The sequence below is a fragment of the Patagioenas fasciata genome, unplaced genomic scaffold, assembly GCF_037038585.1.
Source record: "Patagioenas fasciata isolate bPatFas1 unplaced genomic scaffold, bPatFas1.hap1 Unplaced_119, whole genome shotgun sequence".
In the NCBI taxonomy this organism is placed as follows: Eukaryota; Metazoa; Chordata; class Aves; order Columbiformes; family Columbidae; genus Patagioenas; species Patagioenas fasciata.
The window spans coordinates 171,945-177,144 of record NW_027288532.1 but is presented as its reverse complement, the minus strand read 5'-3'; the positions used below and the strand labels follow the sequence as shown (position 1 = coordinate 177,144).

The 5,200-nt window shown below is 51.2% G+C and overlaps 1 long non-coding RNA gene across 1 annotated transcript; it reads right to left on the bottom strand.

Annotated features, from left to right (window-relative positions):
* Positions 1-289: 289 nt before the first annotated feature.
* On the bottom strand, positions 290-2,367 carry LOC139826738 (uncharacterized). The gene is made up of 3 exons (XR_011736878.1): positions 2,248-2,367; positions 649-706; positions 290-430 (listed from the first exon to the last, which is right to left on the bottom strand). It is a non-coding gene; the product is annotated as an uncharacterized lncRNA (long non-coding RNA).
* Between the last annotated feature and the right edge of the window lie 2,833 nt (positions 2,368-5,200).

Genomic DNA, 5,200 nt, shown 5'->3' with positions numbered 1-5,200 from the left:
ACGGAACCGGGAGCGTCGGTGGCGCTGGAGGATATCAAAGCGCTTTGCAAACTGCTCTTCCCAATTATTTCTCCATTATATAACGAGGATAATAAAACCCGCTACGCTAAACACGACCCAAACCGGGCGGGAGCGCGCAACGCGAATCTTTACACCGCAGCGATTCCCTGTTTCTCGTTTTCTCACCCCGTCGTCTCCACTCAATCGGCAGCGACTTTCACAAATCATCCAGTTACGCACAATTTGGTAACGACCCCCGCAAAGGGCTTCGACGGCACCGCCGTCCCCCTCGCCGCCTTCGCTCAGATCCCCGCTCAATGAGCAGCACCCATGGGTGCCCGTTACCTGCCCCCTCTCGGCGTCCACCGACCACCCGTGGTTCCGGCACATGGAGACGCCGCCATCCTCAACCGGAGTAGCCGCCAAGCGGCTAAAGTGACAAAAATCAGGATAAATAGGTAAAAAAATCAACATGATAAAGTCACGGCGCTTTTAGAACAGATGGCGTAGTCGGCACTGAAGCTCCAGGCAGGTGGAGCTTGCCCGGTGGAATCAATCGGCGTTCGGTCTCAAAGGTTTCAAGCCAAAAGGGTTAAATAACAAGGATTTAAGGCAAACGTGCCCTCAAGCTCCCACGGGTTCACTCACCGCCCGGCGCAGGCGTTTTCCTCCCAGCCGCGGTCGGCAGGCGGTAGATGTTCCCACCCTGCACGAGAGAAGCAACGGTGGCGGGCAGGGGTTGCTCTGCCGTTAATAAATGCTCATCATTAATAGATAGCGACCGTTAATCAATACCGATTGTTGATAAATACCAGCCACCGTTAATAAATACTGACCGTCATTAGTAAATACTGATCATCCTTAATAAATACTGATCGCCGTTAATAAATACCGACCATCATTAATAAATACTGATCATTATTAATAAATGCTGATCACCATTAATAAATATTGGTCTTTATTAATAATGCTGATTGTCATTAATAAATACTGATCATCATTAATGAATACTGATCATCATTAATACTGATCGTTATTAATAAATACTGATCGCCATTAATAAATACTGACCATCATTAATAAATACTGGTTATCATTAATACTGATCGTTATTAATACATACTGATCATTATTAATAAATGCTGATCACCATTAATAAATATTGATCCTTATTCATATTGCTGATCATCATTAATAAATACTGACCATCATTAATAAATACTGATCATCATTAATAAATACCAATCGTTATTAATAAATACTGACCATCATTAATAAATACTGATTGTCATTAATAAATACTGATCGCTATTAATAAATACTGACCATCATTAATAAATACTGATCGCCATTAATAAATACTGACCATCACTAATAAATACTGATCGTTATTAATAAATGATCACCATTAATAAATATTGATCCTTATTAATAATGCCGATTGTCATTAATAAATACTGACCATCATTAATAAATACTGATCATCATTAATACTGATCCTTATTAATAAATACTGATCACCATTAATAAAAACTGACCATCATTAATAAATACTGATTGTCCTTAATAAATACTGACTATCATTAATAAATACTGATGTCCTTAATAAATACTGACCACCATTCATAAATACTGACTGTCCTTAATAAATGCTGACTGTCACTAATAAATACTGATTGTTATTAATAAATACTGATCATCATTAATAAATAATGATCATCATTAATAATACTGATCGTCATTAATAAATACTGACCATCATTAATAAATAGTGATCGTCATTAATAAATACTGACTGTTATTAATAATTACTGATCACCATTAATAAATACTGATCGTCCTTAATAAATACTGACCATCATTAATAAATACTGATCACCATTAATAAATACTGACCATCACTAATAAACACTGGTCGTTATTAATAAATACTGATCACCATTAATAAATATTGATCCTTATTAATAATGCTGATCGTCATTAATAAATACTGACCATCATTAATAAATGCTGATTGTCCCTAATAAATACTGACCATCATTAATAAATACTGATCGTCATTAATAAATACCGTTATTAATAATTACTGATCACCACTAATACTGATCGTCATTAATAAATACTGACCATCATTAATAAATACTGACCATCATTAATAAATACTGAGCGTCATTAATAAATACTAGCCGTTATTAATAATTACTGATCACCATTAATAAATACTGATCATCATTAATAAATACTGACCATCATTACTAAATACTGATCAGTAGTAAATACTGAGCTCAAGGCTCAGGTTGGGCTCCAGGCTCAGGTCGGGCTCCAGGCTCAGGTTGGGCTCCAGGCTCAGGTTGGGCTCCAGGTCGGGCTCCAGGCTCAGGTCGGGCTCCAGGCTCAGACTGGGCTCCAGGTCGGGCTCCAGCGCTTCCCCGCAGAGCAGCCCGGGGCTCTGGGCAAAGCCACGCAGCTCGTCGCCCAAGGGAAACAGGTCCATGGTCACCGGGCTCCAAACACCCCGGAGCAAAAACCAGAGCGGCCCCAGGACACCCGGGCTCCCAAAGAGCCTGGAAAAGGGACACAAAGAGTTAAATTGGGGGGAGTGAAGTGGCTGCTGATGCTGAGAAACCCCCGGGGGTTCGGGGCTGGGGGGAAAGGGGGGATCTGTATGAAAACTGCTCTGGGGAAAAGGGGGGAAGGGGTTGGGCTGCACGGGAATGGGAGGAGGGACGGGAAAACGGGAGAGGGAAACGGGGAAGAGGGAAAAGGGGGGAAAGGGGGAAAAAGGGGGGAAAGAGGGAAAAGGGGGAAAAAGGGAAAAGAGGGGAAAAGGGGGGAAAGAAGGAAAAGGGGGAAAAAGCAAGGAAAGAGGGAAAAGGGGGAAAAAGGGGGGAAAGAGGGAAAAAGGGGGGAAAGAGGGAAAAAGAGGGAAAAAGCGAGGAAAGAGGGAAAAGAGGGAAAAAGGGGGGAAAGAGGGAAAAATAGGGAAAAAGCGAGGAAAGAGGGAAAGGGGGGGAAAAGGGAAGAAACAGGGATAAAGGGGGAAAAGAGGGATAAGATGGAAAGAGGGGGAAAGAGGGAAAGGGGGGAAAGAAGGGAAAAGAGGGAAGAGGGAAAAGGGGAGAAAAGGGGGGAAAGAGGAAAAAGGGGGAAAAGGGGGGAAAAGGGAAAAAGGGGGAAGAGGGAAAAGAGGGGGAAGAGGGGGGGAAGAGGAAAAAGAGGGAAAAAGGGGGCAAAGAGGGATAAAGGGGAAAGAGGGAAAAGAGGGAAAAAGGGGGGAAGAGGGAAAAGGGCGGAAAGAGGGAAAAGAGGGATAAAGGGGGAAAGAGGGAAAAGGCGGAAAAGGGGGGGAAGAAGGAAAAAGGGAGAAAAAGGGGGAAAAGAGGGGGAAGAGGGAAAAAGGGGGGAAAGGGAGAAAAAGGGGGGAAACAGGGATAAAGGGGGAAAGAGGGAAAAGAGGGAAAAAGGGGGGGAAAAGTGGGAAGAGGGAAAAGGGGGGAAAGAGGGAAAAGAGGGAAAAACGGCGGAAAGAGGGAAAAGAGGGAAAAAGGGGGGGAAGGGAAAAAGGGGGGAAAGAGGGATAAAGGGGGAAAGAGGGAAAAGAGGGAAAAGGGGGATGAAAGAGAGAAAAAGTCTGTGGGGGGATTGATGGCGGATCCGCCCCAGCCCCGGGGTCTCTCCTGGAGGGGAGGGACGGGCGGGCTCCAGCGGGGGTGCTGAGGAGATGAGGGGACACGAGGGGCCCCGAGGGACCCGAGGGGACGCGATGGGACATGAAGAGACACGAGGGACCCGAGGGGACGCGATCTCCTCACCCGGTGCTTCCCGCCCCGGCGCTTCCCGCCCGCCGGCGCCGCGGCCACGCCCCCTCGCCGCCGGCCACGCCCCCTCGCCGGCGTCACGTGCCGGGAGTGTGTGGCGGGAAAAGGCGGGAGGGAGTAGGGGGAGGCGCCGCCGTTTTGGTGGAGGTTGTGAGGGGAACTGGGGGTCGGCGTGAGGGGCATTGGGGGTCGGTGTGGGGGGAGGAATTGGGGTCGGCGTGAGGGGGGGATTTGGGGGGCAGTGTGGGGGTGGGGATTTGGGGTCGGTGTGAGGGGGGAATTGGGGGGCGGTGTGGGGGAGGAACTGGGGGTCGGTGTGAGCGGGACATTGGGGGTCGGTGTGGGGAGGAATTGGGGATCGGTGGGGGGGGCTTGGGGGGTCGGTGTGAGGGGGAATTGGGGGTCGGTGTGGGGGAAGTTGGGGGTTGGTCTGGGGAGGATTTGAGGGGTCAGTGTGGGGAGGATTTGGGGGTCGATGTGAGGGGCATTAGGGGTTGGTGTGGGGGGCAGGAACTGGGGGTCAGTGTGTGGGGGGGCATTGGGGGTCGGTGCGAGGGGGAATTAGGGTCCAGTGGGGGGGCACTGGGGGTCGGTGTTTGAGGGGGGAATTGGGGGGTCGGTGTGGGGGGGTCAGTGCAGGGGGGGCCTTGGGGGTCGGTGTGAGGGGGCATTGGGGGTCAGTCTGGGGAGGAATTGGGGGTCGGTGTGTGGGGGGGCATTGGGGATCAGTGTGGGGGGGAATTGGGGGTCGGTGTGTGGGGGAATTGGGGTCTGGTGTGGGGGGGGGGACATTGGGGGTCGGTGTGAGGGGGAATTGGGGGTCGGTGTGGGGGGGAAGTTGGGGGTTGGTCTGGGGAGGATTTGAGGGGTCAGTCTGGGGAGGATTTGGGGGTCGATGTGAGGGGCATTAGGGGTTGGTGTGGGGGGCGTTGGGGGTCAGTGCGAGGGGGAATTAGGGTCCGGGGGGGGATTGGGGGTCGGTGTTTGAGGGGGGAACTGGGGGGTTGGTGTGCGGGGGCGGCCTTGGGGGTCGGTGTGAGGGGGCATTGGGGGTCAGTCTGGGGAGGAACTGGGGGGCATTGGGGGGTCGGGGTGGGGGGAGCTGGGGGTCGGGTGGGGGGTGGATTGGGGGTCGGGGTGGGGGGGGGGAGCTGGGGGTCGGGGTGGGGGGTGGATTGGGGGTCGGGGTGGGGGGGGGAGCTGGGGGTCGGGTGGGGGGTGGATTGGGGGTCGGTGTGAAGGGAATGGGGGGGCATGAGGGGAACGGAGGCGCAAAAACAACTTTACAGCCTCCGGAGCCATGAACCTCCACACCCCGCAGGGCTCCAGAGCAGCTGCGTTCGTTTCGCCGTCGGGCGCAAGGGGAGCGATGGTTCCACCCC